The sequence below is a fragment of the Tamandua tetradactyla genome, chromosome 19, assembly GCF_023851605.1.
Source record: "Tamandua tetradactyla isolate mTamTet1 chromosome 19, mTamTet1.pri, whole genome shotgun sequence".
In the NCBI taxonomy this organism is placed as follows: domain Eukaryota; kingdom Metazoa; phylum Chordata; class Mammalia; order Pilosa; family Myrmecophagidae; genus Tamandua; species Tamandua tetradactyla.
In genome coordinates, this window is record NC_135345.1 from 41,943,869 (window position 1) to 41,961,139 (window position 17,271).

The 17,271-nt window shown below is 38.9% G+C and overlaps 1 pseudogene; it reads left to right on the top strand.

Annotated features, from left to right (window-relative positions):
- The first annotated feature begins 6,157 nt into the window (after nucleotides 1-6,157).
- On the top strand, nucleotides 6,158-6,546 carry LOC143663571 (transmembrane protein 60-like; annotated as a pseudogene).
- The last annotated feature ends 10,725 nt before the right edge of the window (nucleotides 6,547-17,271 follow it).

The following is a 17,271-nucleotide window of genomic DNA, read 5'->3' on the forward strand; positions in this document are numbered from 1 at the left end:
CAACTTTATGGCTTGGTGAGTCAGACAACACCCAACTCATGATAGGCAACTCAGGTCTCATGGTAACTTGGTGGCCCATGGTTAAGCGTTCAGTCTCTACTAAGGCCCAGTAGCAGGCCAAAAGCTGTTTCTCAAAAGGAGAGTAGTTATCTGCAGCAGATGGTAAGGCTTTGCTCCAAAATCCTAAGGGTCTGCGTTGTGATTCTCCTATAGGGGCCTGTCAAAGGCTCCAGACAGCATCTCTATTTGCCACTGACACTTCCAGCACCATTGGATCTGCTGGATCATATGGCCCAAGTGGCAGAGCAGCTTGCACAGCAGCCTGGACCTGTCGCAGAGCCTCCTCTTGTTCAGGTCCCCACTCAAAATTAGCAGCTTTTCTGGTCACTCGATAAATGGGCCGGAGTAGCACACCGAAATGAGGAATATGTTGTCGCCAAAATCCAAAAAGGCCAACTAGGCGTTGTGCCTCTTTTTTGGATGTGGGAGGGGCCAGATGCAGCAATTTATCCTTCACCTTAGAAGGGATATCTCGACATGCCCCACACCACTGGACACCTAAAAATTTTACTGAGGTGGAAGGCCCCTGTATTTTTGTTGGATTTATCTCCCATCCTCTGACACGCAAATGCCTTACCAGTAAATCTAGAGTAGTTGCTACTTCTTGCTCACTAGGTCCAATCAACATGATATCATCAATATAATGGACCAGTGTGATGTCTTGTGGGAGGGAGAAACGATCAAGGTCTCTGCGAACAAGATTGTGACATAGGGCTGGAGAGTTGATATACCCCTGAGGTAGGACAGTGAAAGTATATTGCTGACCTTGCCAGCTGAAAGCAAACTGCTTCTGGTGGTCCTTACTAATAGCTATTGAGAAAAAAGCATTTGCCAGATCAATAGCTGCATACCAGGTACCAGGGGATGTATTGATTTGCTCAAGCAATGATACTACATCTGGAACAGCAGCTACAATTGGAGTTACCACCTGGTTGAGTTTACGATAATCCACTGTCATTCTCCAAGACCCATCTGTTTTCTGCACAGGCCAAATAGGAGAGTTGAAAGGGGATGTGGTGGGAATCACCACCCCTGCATTTTTCAAGTCCTTAAGAGTGGCAGTAATCTCTGCAATCCCTCCAGGAATACGGTATTGCTTTTGATTTACTATTTTGCTTGGTAGGGGCAGTTCTAGTGGCTTCCACTTGGCCTTTCCCACCATAATAGCCCTCACTGCACGAGTTAGAGAACCAACGTGGGGATTCTGCCAGTTGCTCAGTATGTCTATGCCAATTATACATTCTGGAACCGGGGAAATAACTACAGGATGGGTCCGGGGGCCCACTGGACCCACTGTGAGACGGACCTGAGCTAAAACTCCATTGATCACCTGGCCTCCATAAGCCCCCACTCTGACTGGTGGTCCAGAGTGACGTTTTGGGTCCCCTGGAATTAATGTCACTTCTGAACCAGTGTCTAATAATCCCCGAAATATCTGATCATTTCCTTTTCCCCAATGCACAGTTACCCTGGTAAAAGGCCGTCGGTCTCCTTGGGGAAGACTTAGAGGAATGTTAACAGTATAAATTTTTGGCAGTGTAACAGCTTTCTCCCCCATAGGGACCTGGCCTCCCCTTCATTCAAGGGGCTCAGGGTCTGTAAACTGTTTCAAGTCTGGAAATTGGTTAAGGGGCCGTGACTCTGTGTTTTTGTAATTCAGGTTAGACTTCTGTTCCCTTGACCTAGAACTCTTTTGTTTATACAGCTCCAACAAGAATTTAGTAGACTGCCCTTCTATTGTATTTCTAGGCACCCCATGATTTACTAGCCAATGCCACAAATCTCTGCGTGTCATATAATTTTGATGCCTCCTTTGAGTTTGTTGTCTATTATAATACCCACGTCTACCCTGTCTTTGGTGATTAAGTGCTGCCACCTGGCTTCTGCCAACTTGGGATCCTGTCATCCCCATTGTGTTTAAGGATTCCAGCTCAGTGACAGCAGTTCCTACAGTAATATCTGACCTACAGAGAATGCAACCACAGAGCTCTTGAGGGATGATGGTGCTAGTCTCACAAATTTATTTCTCACTGTTCTGGTAAAAGGTGCATCCTCTGGACATTCCTGGGGTGTAAGAGCAGACTTTGCATGATAAATCCACTCTAAATCCCAATCTCTCTAAGCCTCTGGATCCCCTCATCTACATTATACCAGGGCAGTTCTGGCATTTCAACCTCAGGTAATGTTGGCCACCTTTTGATCCATGTTTCAACCAACCACCCAAACAAGCTGTTAACACCTTTTCTAACTGCTCTAGCTATAACATTGAATGCAGAATCTCTGCTTAGTGGGCCCATATCAATAAATTCAGCCTGATCCAGCCTTATATTCCTCCCACCATTATCCCACACTCTTAAAATCCATTGCCACACATATTCCCCTGATTTCTGTCTATATAAATTGGAAAACTCACACAGTTCTTTTGGAGTATAACGTACCTCCTCATGTGTGATACTTTGTACCTCACCTTTAGGGGCCTGTTGGGACTTTAGTCTAGTTATAGGTCTAGAAGAAATGAGGGGTGGTAGGGGTGGGTCATGAAAAGAATTAGAAATATCTTCCAAGCCATTTGCTTCAGGGCTTTCATTTGCAGTTTCATCTGGTGAAACAGGATTAATAACTCTAGGGCTAATCCCTTCAGGAGGAGGTTGGGTGGCCAATTCCTCAAGGCAGGCTGGAGGTGGGGCGGCTATGTCCTCAGGGCAGACTATTACAGGGTTATCTAAAGAAGGCTCAGCATGGTCTAGGGTTTCAACCTCACCCCCAACATCATTATCAATCCATATGTCACCATCCCATTTTTCAGGGTCCCACTCCTTTCCAATCAATGCCCTCACTTTAACGGCAGACACCATGCAAGACTGAGATTTCAGTTTACGTTGTAAAGTTGCTACTCTAACAATAAGATTCTGAGTCTGATTTTCAGAGATCTCAAGTCTATGGCTACAGGAAATAAAATTTTCCTTCAGGATACTCATAGAAACCTCTACATCTTTCAGACGGCACTTAAGCTTCTTGTTTGAAGCCTTAAGCCCATCCCTTTCACCCTTTAATGTAGACAGTGTATCTAACAACAACCAACCAACATCTCTATAACTCTTATTTCTACAAAACTCTGTAAAGGTGTCAAAAACATTATCCCCCAGAGTCTGGCTTCGTACAAGCGAAGCATTAGGAGAATCGAATGATGATATTTTGACTATCTCCTTTGCCAACTCAGTCCATGGATTGGGAGTGTCATTCTGATTATGGGAATCAGAGTCCTTAGTGTCTCTGAGCCCAGTCAGAGTAGAAAACCATTCATAAAAACCCATTTTTAAGATTCTGTTCCTTAAGAACCACTCCCGGTACCAAGATGTATTAGTTAGGGTTCTCTAGAGAAACAGAATCAACAGGGAACACTTGCAAATATAAAATTTATGAAAGTGTCTCACGTGACCGTAGGAATGCAGAGTCCAAAATCCACAGGGCAGGCTGCGAAGCCGACGACTCCAATGGATGGCCTGGATGAACTCCACAGGAGAGACTCACCAGACAAAGCAGGAATGCAACCTGTCTCCTCTGAGTCCTCCTTAAAAGGCTTCCCATGATTGGATTTAGCATCACTAATTGCAGAAGACACTCCCCTTTGGCTGATTACAAATGGAATCCGCTGTAGATGTAGCTGATGTGATCATGACCTAATCCTATGAAATGTCCTTATTGCAACAGACAGGCCAGCACTTGCCCAATCAGATGAACAGGTACCACAACTTGGCCAAGTTGACACCTGTCCCTAACCATGACAGCAGTCATCCAGGAAAGATCTATATGGAAAGTTCTATTGTCTGATGGTTTGAACACCCTTGAACTGCACATAAAACTGGCAACTTTTTGTGAAATTTGTATGGCAGAACCTACTGCCAACCTGGACTGAAAGGGACAGAGGAAAGATAAATTGAAGGAAGAATAACTTCAAGGCACAACCATGGAAGCAGAGGTCTAGACCAAAAAGATCTTGTCAGGTCAAGAGAGAAGACTTTCCCACATGTGTGAAAAAAGGCAAAAGGTAGATCCATGCCTGTACTTAGAGAGGCAGAAATATTCCTCCATGCATGGAGGGGGAGGCCATTGTGTCCTGGTGTTCAGGGAGAATGCTGCTATGCCAATGCTTGGAGTTTGGGAGAACATGCCTGCTGACACAAGTGCTTGGAAGGGGTGGAGTCACTTCTAGCAGGCCTGGAGGACAAGGCATCAATCCACAGAAGACTCGTAGACATTGAAATCTAATGGAATTTACCCTGCTGGTTTTGGATTGTTTAGGACCTGTTTTCTGTGCAATATCACCCTTTTGAAATGGGAATATCTACCCTATACCTGTCCCATTATTGTATATCAGAGGTGAATAATTTGGTTTTCTAGGTTTCACAGGTCCATCTGACAAGAAATTTTGCCCTCACATGGACAATACCCATAACTGATTCTGATAAGATTTTCCCTTAGCATTGTTCCAAAATGACTTAAGTCTTTTGGGATGTCTTGAAATGACTGTGGCATGTGGGAAGAACATGTCTTTTGGGAGTCCAGAGGGTGGATTGTGGTAGATTGAACTATGTACCACAAAAAATATATATGTACTTAATCCTTCCTGTGAGTGTGAACCCATTGTGAATAGGATGTTTGTTGAATTTTTTTTTGGTTTAAGTGTGGCCAACTGAATCAGAATGGGTCTTTTTAAAAATTTTCATTTTATTTTTTACAATGATTTTTAAATTGAGATATAATCATACAAAGTGTACAGTTAGTCATTCATAGTATCATGATATGGCTGCGTATTCATCCTTACAATCAATTTTTAAACATTTTCATTACTCCAAAAACAATAAAAATAAGAATAAAAGTAAAAAAGAACATGCAAAACATCCCATGCCCCAATCCCTCCTACTGTTTGTTTATTTATTTTTTGTCTTTTTTTTTCTTACTCAACTATGGATACTCTGGATAAAGGGAATGTCAGTTACAAAGTTTTCACACTTACATGTTCACACCTTAAAAGCTCTATAGTTATTCAATCATCTTCACAAATCAAGGCTATTGAATAGCAGTTCAACAGTTTCAGGTGTTTCCCTCCAGTTACTCCAATACACCAAAACTGAAAAGGGATATCTATAAATTGCATAAAAATAACCTCCAGAAAATCTTCTTAACTCTATCTGAAATCTCTTAGCCACTAAAACTTTGTTTTCATTTATCTTCCCTCTTTTGGTCAAGTAGGCTTTTTTACTCTTACAATGCCAGGGCCAGGCTCATCCCTGGCAGTCATGTCCATGTAGTCAGGGAAAGTTATGCCCCTGGGAGTCATGTCCCATGTAGGAAGGAGGGCACTGAGTTCACCTGGTGAGTTGACATAGAGAGAAAGGCCACATCTGAGTAACAAAAGTGGTTCTTTGGGGATGATTCTTAGGCCTGATTTTAAATAAGCTTAGCCTATTCTTTGCAGGAATGTTTCATAGGGGTGAACCCCAAGATTGAGGGCTCAGCCTAGTGATTTGGCTGTCCCCACTGCTTGGGAGAATATCAGAAATTCTCCAAATGGGGAAGTTGAGTACTTCCTCCTGTCTCCTCATTCACCCAAGGGGACTTTGCAAATACTTCATTATTCACTGCCCAAATTACTCTGGGATATATCGGGGCATCACACTAACCTGGACCAACCAACAAAATCTCATGCCCTATTCAAGATTCCATGTACTTAATGGAGTTCAACTAAATTGACCATACAAGTTAAATTAGGAAATGCACTACCTCAAATATAAATTTTTCACTATCAGTTTTAGACTATTTTAATTGGCTTGTAGAGACAAAGAACCAACAAACACAACCTCATCAGATATCAAATCAAAACTTGGCCATTTGGAGAAGTGGAAGTGAATCTTTTTCTTAATTACCATGTGACAGATTCTGGATTGAATGGTGGGAAAAGTGTAGAGAAGCCAAGGATCTGAATTAGCAAATTTCCTGGTATTCACACTCCTTAGCTCTCCTGCCCGCGGCACTGCCAGGGTATATTTCCCTTTCCTTGGCTCTGCAACAGCCTCTTTAAACTGTTTAAATAAGAATGCCTTTGGCCCAGAGAATACTACTCACTTGGCTTTTCATTTCATTTTTCTGATCGTGTTGGTGTTGAAACTGGATTGGAAGACTTCTTGGGGCTCCTCTACATATTCCAGCCTGGATATTTCACTCTATCCCTCTAGTCATGCTGATTGTGAAAATGGTTGGGCTGTGTATGCCTGGCTTTTACCCTTGACATGGATCTCACAATATTATTTTTTTTTAAATACTGGTACCTAATTGCAATGTTACTTATATTAGTCTTCAGCCTTGTACTCTGTGCTAAATTGGAACAGTTTACTATCATGAATCTGTCCCATGTCTTCATTCCTTTTTGGATCTTCCTAGCTGGGGCATAGACTTGAATAGAACATCTTTTTTGTGAGAGATTGACTTCCAATACAACACATTATTTTGATTGCTGTTCAAAAAGCTATCACTAAAGTATTCTAAATCTTTGCAAGCTTCAGGAATACCAGAGAACTGAGACAAATACCAAATATAGTTTTACATTGCTTCCATAATGTAGGCTTGGTGATTCGTGAACTTCTAATCAACCCAAAAGCTTAACTATTCAATATTTGAGTTATTAATATACTTATTACTCCTAAAAAATACAGTTTGTTTTGACCTCAAAAACAAACAAACGAGAAAACAAAAGTACCCCTAACTCTTGTCCCTCCCCCAATAATTCGTTGTCTCTGGCAGTGCTGTGATACTGTTGATGTCTTCCTGTTAACTATTGGCCATAACATGTGTTGGTGGGCACTTGAATTGTTTCCATCTTTTGGCAGTTACGAATAGTGCTGCTCTGAACATCAGTGTGTACATATCTATTCATGTCACTGCTTTCAAGTCCTCTGGGTATATACTGCATATTGATATTTCCAGGGCATACAGCAACTCAGTATTTAGTTTCCTGAGGGATTGCCAAACTGTTTTCCACAGCAGCTGCACCATTACACATTTCCACCTCAGTGAATAAATGATCCAATTTCTCCACATTCTCTCCAACATTTGTAGTTTTCTGTTTGTTTAATAGTAGCCATTCTTACAGGTGTGAATTGATGTCTCGTTATTATCTTGATTTGCAAGCATATCTTCATGTGTTTTTTAGCAATTTGTATTTGGTCTTTGTGAAAGTGTTTGTTTATATCCTCTGCCCATTTTATAGTTGGATTGTTTGTTCTTGTGTTTTGAGCTGTATAATTTCTTTATGTACACAGGATATCAAACCTTTATCTGATATGTCATTTCCAAATATTTTCTCCCATTGAGTTGGCTACCTCTTCACCTTTTTGAGAAAGTCCTTTGATTCATAGAAGCTCTTGATCTCAGGAGTTTCCATTTATCTATTTTTTTCTTTCACTTCTTGTGCTTTAGGTATAAAGTTTAAGATGCTATCTTCTATTACTACAGTTTGAAGATGTTTCCCTACATTTCTTTCTAGAAATGTATTGGTATAGGCTCTAACATTTAGGTCTTTAATCCATTTTTAACTAATTTTAGTACAGAGTGTAAGTTCTTTCATTCTTTTGGCTATTGATATCCAATTCTCCCATGCCTATTTATTGAAAAGACTATTCTGTTCCCAGTGGATTTGGGTTCCTTATCCAAGGTCTGTCTATAGATTTCATGGTCTATCTCTGCACCCTCATTTTAAGTCCATTGGTCAATACTTCTATCTTTGTGCCAGTGCCAAGTTATTCTGACAACTGTGGCTTTATAGTAAGCTTTAAAATCAGGAAGTGTTAGTCTTTCCACTTTGTTCTTCTTTTTTGGATATTGTGAAGGTTAGCTTTATGGTGTCAACTTGGCCAGGTGATGGTGCCCAGTTGTCTGGTCAGGCAAGTACTGTCCTAACCATTACTGCAAGGATATTTCATGTCTGGTTTATTTTTATTGATTGATTTTTCTTTTTAAGATATTTTTATTGCTAAAACCAAAAAACATACAAATATGAACATTCTTAACACATGAACATTCCATACTTGGAATCAATGGCTCACAATATCATCACATGGTTGTATATTCATCACCATGATAATTTCTTAGAACATTTGCATCACTCCAAAAAAAGAAAGAAAAAGTAGAAAGAAAAAAACTCATATATACCATACCCCTTACTCTTCCCTCTCATTGACCACTAGTATTTCCATCTACCCAATATATTTTAACCTTGTTCCCCCAATTTTTTCCTATACCTCTTACCACTCGCTTTCATTGATCACTAGTATTTCAATCTACTCAATTTATTTTAACATTTGTTCCCCCTATTATTTATTTCTTATCCATATTTTTTACTCATTTGTCATTATCGTAGATAAAAGGAGCATCAGATTCAAGGCTTTCATAATCACACAATCACATTGCAAAAGCTGTATCATTATACAATCATCTTAAAGCAACATGGAACACAGCTCTACATTTTCAGGCACTTACCTCTTGCCACTCTAATATACTTTACACTAAAAAGAGGATATCTATATAATGTCTAAGAATAACCTCCAGGATAACCTCTTGACTCTGTTTGAAATCTCTCAGCCACTGACACTTTATTTTGTCTCATTTCTCTTTTCCCCCTTTCAGTTAAAAAGGTTTTCTCAATCCCTTGATGCTGAGTCCCAACTCATTCTAGGATTTCTGCCCCACGTTGCCAGAGAGGTTTACAAACCTGGGAGTCATGTCCCATGTAGAGAGGGGGAGGGTAGTGAGTTTGCTTGCTGAGTTGGCTGAGAGAGAGATAGGCCACATCTGAACAACAAAAGAGGTTCTCTGGGGGTGACTCTTAAGCCTAATTTTAAGCAGGTTTAGTCTATCCTTTGCGGGGATAAGTTTCATATGAAGAAACCCCAAGATTAAGGGCTTGGTCTATTGATTTGGTTGTCCTCACTGCTTGTGAGAATATGAAGAATTCTCCAAATGGGGAAGTTGAATTTTCCCCCTTACTCACATGGCTGGTTTATTAAATCATCAGTCAGTTGATTGCAACTGTGGCTGATTACATTTACTATCAACTAAGGTAACATATCTGCAAATGAGATAATCTAGTCAGTTGGGTTTGGATTTGATCCAGTCAGTTGCAGACTTTTATGGAAAAGAGAGAATTTTCATTTTGTCTTCAGCCAGTGAGCCTCCCCTGTAGAGTTTGTCGAGACTCTGCATTGCCAACTTCAGAGCCTGTCCTACAGATTTTGGACCCTTGTATTCTCACAGTTACATGAGACACTTTTGTAAATCTCATATATATTTTTTACATGGGCAGGCACTGGGAATTGAACCCAGGTCCTCTGGCATGGCAGGCAAGCATTCTTGCCTGTTGAGCCACCGTGGCCTACCCTGTAAATCTCATATTTACAGATATCTCCTGTTCTGTTTCTCTGGATAGCCAGACAATACACCTTGGTATTGGGAGTGGTTCTTGAGAAACAGAATCTTAAAAATGGGTTTTGCAATTGGTTTTCTACTATGATTAGATTCAAAGGCACTAATGACTCTATTTCCAATAATCAAGATGGCACTGACAGTTCATGGTGTGAGTTGGCAATAAAGACATGCAAAATATCATCATTTGATTCTGCTAATTGTGTGCTTATATGAGGTAAGGCTCTGGGTGAGTGTGTTTTTGACACCTTAATAGAGTTTTGTGGAGTTAAGGGGCATACTGATGTTGGTTGGTTGTAGTGTTAGATATGCTGGATACATTTATGAGGAAAAGGGGTGAGCTCAAGTCTTCAAATTTGTAACAAACACTCTGTGAAAGATGTAAATGTTTACTTGTGTGTCCTGAAAAAAATCTTATTTCCTATTGTCACAGACTTGAGATCTCTGAAAACCAGATACAGAGTGTCATTGTGCAAGTAGCAGATTTACAACGTATACTAAAATTTCAACTTTGCAAGGTGTCTGCTGTTAACATAAAGGCTTTGATTGGAAAAGCATGGAACCCTGAAACTTGAGATGGGGACACATGGCAAGGCAATGGGGATGTGGAAACCCTTGATTCTGCTAGTCTTTTCTAGGTAGACCTGTAATGGTTTGACCTGAGGAAACAGCCACCCAATCTCCAGCCTTTCTTGAGGACAGAGCTACCCCATCTACAGCCTATCTTGAAGAAACAGCTTCTTGGCCTCCAGCCTGCCCAGAGGAGTCTGCCATTCAACTTCTACTTAAAGACGTTAACCCTTCAGTGCCTACTAAATCTGTAACCACCTCTCTTAGGGAAATAGCCCTCACTCTTCTGTCTGGAGTGATTAATCCTGTTTCACTGGATGAAACTGCAATGCAATGCCCTGAGGTAATTGTCTTGAAAAACACTTCTAATTCTTTTCATGATCCACCCCCACCACCCCACTTTTCTTCAAGATCTTTTACTAGACTAAAGTCCCAAGAAGCCCCAAAAGGTGAGATACAACGTATGAACCATGAGGAGATATGGTATACTCCAAAAGAACTGCATGAATTTTCCAATCTATATAGACAAAAATCAGGGGATATGTGTGGGAATGGATATTAAAGGTGTGGGACAGTGGTGGAAGGAATGTAAAGTTGGATCAAGTTGAATGTATTGATATGGGCCCACTAAGCAGAGATTCTGCAGTCAATGTTGTAGCTTTAGGGGTTAGAAAGGGCATTAACTGTTTGTTTGGATAGTTGGCTGAAACATGGATCAAAAGGTAGCTAACATTACCTGAGGTTGAAATGCCAGAACAGTCCTGGTATAAAGTAGCTGAGGGGATCCAGAGGCTTAGAGAGATTGGAATGTTTGAGTGGATTTATCATGTAGGACCTACTCACACACCTCAGGAATGTCCAGAGGACACACCTTTCCCCAGGGCTTTGAGGAATATAAATTTGTGAGACTAGCTCCATTGTCCCTGAAGAGCTCGGTAGTTGCCCTTCTCTATAGGTCAAACATTACTGTGGGAACTGTTGTCACTGAGCTGGAATCCTTTATCACAAATGGGGATGATCAGATCCCGAGTTGGCAGAAGCCATGAAGCAACAGTTGATCATTATAAACTAGGTGGGTATGGCCACCATAATGGACAGCAGACTCAAAGCAGCAACCAAAATAATCTGACTCTCAGAGACTTGTGGTATTGGCTAGTAGATCATGGGATACCTAGAAATAACATCGATGGGAAGTCTACTAAATTCTTGTTTGAGCTGTATAAACAGAAGAGCTCTAGGTCAAGTGAACAGAAATTGAACTTGAATTACAAAAACTGAGAGTCATAGCCCCTTAATCTATTCCCAGACTTGAGACAGTTTACAGACCCAAAGCCCCTTGAATGAGGAGAAGGCCAGGTACCCTTCAGGAAGACATTGTTATATTGTGCAAAATTTACACTGTTAACCTTCCTCCCAGCCTTCCTGAGGGAGATGAACAGCCTTTTACCAGGGTGACTGTGCACTGGGGAAAAGGAAATGATGAGATATTTGGGGGATTATTAGACTTTGGCTCAGAAGTGACATTAATTTGCCCAAAACATCACTCTGACCCACCAGTCAGATTGGGGGTTATAGAGGTCAGGTGATTGATGGAGTTTTAGCTCAGGTCCATCTTACAATAGGTCCAATGTGTCCCTAGACCCATTCTGTAGTTATTTCCTCAGTTCCAGAATGCATAACTGGAATCAGCATACTCAACAACTGGCAGAACCTGATTGGTCACCTGACTCGTGAAGTGATAATCCAATCAGTTGGATTTGAATTTGATCCAGTCAGTTGAAGCCTTTTAAGGGAGAAGAGAGAATTTTCATTTCTTCTTCACCAGTGAGCCTCCCTTGTGGATTTGTTGGGACCCTTCATTGGAGTTGCCAGCTTCACAGCATGCCCTACAGATTTTGGACTCTTGCATTAATACAGTTGTATGGGATAATTTTATCGATCTCATATTTACAGATATCCACTGTTGGTTCTGTTTCTTTAGAGAATCCTGACTGGTATAGATATCTTTCACTGTTCAGGGTCTCTTTCCCTTCCAGATAAATTTGATAACTAGTCTTTCCAAGTATTCAAAGTAGGTTGTTGTGATTTTGATTGGTATTTCATTGAATCTGTAGAGCAATTTGGGTAGAATTGACATACTAACAGCATTCAACCTTCTTATCCATGAGCATGGAATGTGTTTCCCTCTATTTAGGTCATTTTTAATTTCTTTTAGCCATGTTTTATAGTTTTCTGTGTCCTTAACATTCATGATTAGGCTATTCCTAGATATCTGATTCTTTTGGTAGCTATTTTGAATGAATTTTTTTCCTTAATTGTCTCTTTAGATAGGTCATTATTTGTGTATGGAAACATTACTGATTTTTGTACATTAATCTTATATCCTACCACTTTGCTGAATTTGTTTGTTAGCTCAAGTAGCTTTGTAGTAGGTTTCCTCAGGCTTTTCTAAATATAGGATTATGTCATCTGCAATGAAATGATGAAGTTTTACTTCTTCCTTTCCTATGTGGCTGTCCTTTATTACTTTCTCCTGTTTAATTGCTCCAGCTGGAATTTTAGTAAAATGTTGAATGTGACAGTGGGCATCCTTGTCTTGTTCCCAATCTTAAGGGGAATGCTTTCAATCTCGTATTGTTAAGTACAATTCTATTTATGGGTTTTTTATATATTCCTTTTATGATATGGAGGAAGTTTCCTTCATTTCCTACCTTTTGAAGTGTTTTTATCAGGAAAGGATGCTGAATTTTGTCAAATGATTTTTCAGCATCTATCAATATGATCATGTGGTTTTCCCTCTCTGATTTGTTAATGCGCTGTTTCATGTTGATTGATTTTCTTGTGTTAAACCACCCTTGCATCCCTCGTATAAATCCCACTTGGTTATGATGTATAATTATTTTAATGTGTTGTTATATTCAGTTTGCTAGTATTTTGCTGAGACTTTCTGCACTTGTATTCATTAGGGATATTGGTCTGTAGTTTTCCCTTCTTGTAGCATCTTTATTTGGTTTTGGTATTAGAGTGATGTTAGCTTCATAATAAGAGTTAGACAGCATTCCATTTTCCTCAGTTTTTTGGAAGAGTTTCAGCAGATTGATGTTAGTTCTTTTTGGAATGTTTGATAAAATTCCCCTGTGAAGCCTTCTGGTCCTGCATTTTTCTTTATGGGAAGATTTTTGATACTCATTGGATGTCTTTATTTGTAATTATTTGTTGAGATTTTCTATTTCTTCTTGAATCAGTATACATAGTTCATGTGTTTCTAGGAATTTGTCCATTTTATCAGTGGTCTAGTTTGTTTGCATAGAGTTGTTCATAGTATTCTCATGATTTAAAAAAATTTTTTTTATTATTTTTTTAAATACCAAGAAACACCAAGCAAATGCAAACATTCCTATTTTGATCATTCCATCCTACATATATAATCAGTATTTCACAATATCATCACATAGTTGCATATTCATCATCATGATCATTTCTTGGAACACTGGCATCTATTCAGAAAAAGAAATAAAATGAAAACAGAAAAAAAATTGTACATACCATACCCCTTACCCCTCCCTTTCATTGATCACTAACATTTCAAACTAAATTTATTTTAACATTTGTTCCCCCTTTTATTTATTTTTTATTCCATGTGTTCTACTCATCTCTTGACAAGGTAGATAAAAGGAGCATCAGACACAAGGTTTTCACAATTACACAATCACATTGTGAAAGCTATATACAATCATCTTGAAGAAACATGGGTACTGGAACACAGCTCTACATTTTCAGGCAGTTCCCTCCAGCTTCTCCATTACATCTTGACTAACAAAAATTTCTTCAGGATCCATGGTAACATCCCCTCTCTCATTTCTGATTTTACTTGTTTTCATATGCTATCTTTTTTTCTTTTTCAGTCTAACTAGGGGCTGAGGCATCAATTTTATTGATTTTCTCAAAAGAACCAACTTTTAGTATTGTTGATTTTATTTATTTTTTGTTCTCTAGCTCTTTTATTTTTACTTTAATCTTTGTTATTTCTCTTCTTTTATTTGTTTTAGGATTAATTTACTGTTTTTTCTCTTACTTCTACAGGGGAGCAGTTAAAACATTGATTTTTGCTCTTCTTTTAAAGTATAGGAATTTAGGGCAATAACTTTCACTCTCAGCACTGCCTTTGCCACATCCCATAAGTTCTCATATGTTGTAGAATCATTATCATTCATATTTACGAATTTCTCTAGCAATTTCTTCTTTGACTCACTGATTATTTAAGAGTATATTGTTTAATCACCATATAATTGTGAAAGCTCTGTTTCTTGTTGATTATTAATTTCCAGCTTCACTCTGTTGTGGTCAGAGAGAGTGCCTTGTATAATTTCAATTGTATAAAATTTATAAAGACATATTTTATGTCCCAGCATATGATCTATCCTGGAGAATTTTCCATGTGCAGTAGAGAAGAATGTATATCCTGGTGTTTTGGGGTGTAATAACCTATATATGTCTTTTTGGTCTAATTTATTTATCACATTGTTTAGGTTCTCTATTTCCTTGTTGATCCTCTGGTTGTTCTATCTATAGCAGAGAGTGGTGTACTGAAGTCTCCCAATATTTTTGCTAAATCTATAGCTCTGTTTAGTTTTTTTAAATTAATTTTTAAAAATATATAACAACAAACAAAAACATTCTTAACATATGATCATTCCATTCTACATATATAATCAGTAATTCACAACATCATCACATACTTGCATGTTGATCATCATGATCATTTCTTAGAACATTTGCATCAATTCAGGAAAAGAAATAAAAAGAAAAAAGTTCATACATACCATACCTCTCACCCCTCCTTTCATTGATCACTGACATTTCAATCTACTAAATTTATTTTAACATTTGTTCCCCCATTATTTATTTTTATTTCATATGTTTTACTCATATGTTGATAAGGTAGATAAAAGGAGCATCAAACACAAGGTTTTCACAATCACATAGTCACATTGTGAAAGCTATATCATTATACAATTATCTTCAAGAAACATGGCTACTGGAACACAGCTCTACATTTTCAGGCAGTTTCCTCCAGCTTCTCTATTACCTCTTGACTAACAAGTTGATATCTATTTAATGCGTAAGAATAACCTCCAGGATAACCTCTCAACTCTGTTTGGACTCTCTCAGCCATTGACACTTTAGTTTGTCTCATTTCACTCTTCCCCCTTTTAGTCGAGAAGGTTTTCTCAATCCCTTGATGCTGAGTCTCAGCTCATTCCAGGATTCTGTCCCACGTTGCCAGGAAGATCCACACCCCTGGGAGTCATGTACTACATAGACGGAGGAGGGCAGTGAGTTTGCTTGTTGTGTTGGCTGGAGAGAGAGGCCACATCTGAGCAACAAAAGAGGCTCTTTTGGGGGTGACTCTTAGCCCTAATTTTAAGTACGCTTGACCTATACTTTGTGGGGTTGTTTCATATGAACAAACCCCAAGATTGGGGGCTCAGCCTATTGCTTTGGTTGTCCCCATTGCTTGTGAGAATATCAAGAATTCTCCACTTGGGGAAGTTGAATTTTCCCCCTTTCTCACCACACCCCCAGGGGGACTTTGCAAATACTTTTTTACTCACTGTTCAAAGCACTCCGGACAAACATACAAAACCTTATACCCTACTCAAGTTTCCATGTACTTATGGTGTTCAATTAAGTTGTCCACATAAGTTATATTAGGCACTGCACTAATCAAAATACAGATTTTGTACCAAATAAACAATTTTTGCTTGAGTCTCACACATAAGCCCAAATTTTAAAATATTAATTACCGTCTATTTTCAACCTCCTGCAGTAATGACATTCCTTTGTTCTTCCTCATGCAAAAACATTCTTAAATTTGTACATTTAGTCACTATAATTATACACTCCAGGCATTCTTAGATTATACCATCTCAGTCTCTATTTTCTATCTTCCTTTCTGATTTCATTTGTGCTCCCAGCCCTCCTCCCTCTATCATTCTCACATTCATCTTCATTCAGTGTTCTAACATAATTTTATTACAGTTAGGTAGTAATGTGCTATCCACTTCTGAGTTTTTACAACCAGTCCTGTTGCATAATCTGTATCCCTTCAGCTCCAATTACCCAATATCTTACCCTATTTCTATCTCCAGATTGTCTCTGTTACCAATGAAATTCTCCAAGTTTATTCACTAATGTCAGTTCATACCAGTGAGACCATACAGAATTTGTCCTTTTGTTTCTGGCTAATCTCACTCAGCATAATGCCCTTAAGATCCACCATGTTGTTACATACTTCATAACTTTATTCTGTCTTACAGCTGCATAATATTCCATTGTATGTATATATTACAGTTTGTTTATCCACTCATCTGTTGATGGACATTTTGGCTGTTTCCATCTCTTCACAATTGTAAATAATGCTGCTATAAACATTGGTGTGCAAATGTCCGTTTGTATTCTTGCCCTCATGTCCTCTGAGTAGATACCTAACAATGGTATTGCTGGATCATATGGCAATTCTATACTTAGCTTCCTGAGGAATCACCAAGCTGCCTTCCACAGTGGTTGTACCATTTGACTTTCCCACAAATAGTGGATAAGTGTGCCTCTTTCTCCACATCCTCTCCAGCACTTGTAATTTTCTGTTTTATTAATAATGGCCATTCTGTTGGGGGTGAGATGATATCTCATTGTGGTTTTGATTTGCATTTCCCTAATAGCCAGGGAAGTTGAGTATCTTTTCATGTGCCTTTTGGCCATTTGTATTTCCTCTTCTGGGAAGTGTCTGTTCAAGTCTTTTGCCCATTTTGTAATCGGGTTATTTGTCTTTTTGTTGTTGAGTTGAAGAACCTCTTTATATTCATCTTTATTCATTAGAGAGATTGGCCTGTAGTTTTCTTTTTCTTTTCTTTCTTTTTTTTTTTTGTAATATCTTTGTCTGGCTTTGGTATGAGGATGATGTTGTCTTCGTAGAATGAATTAGGTAGCTTTCCCTCCTCTTCAGTTTTTTTTGAAGAGCTTGAGCAGGATTGGTACTAATTCTTTCTGGAATGTTTGGTAGTTTTAATATGTGAAGCCATCTGGTCCTGGACTTTTCTTTTTGGGGAGCTTCTTAATGACTGATTCAATTTCTTTACTTGTGATTGGTTTGTTGACATCATT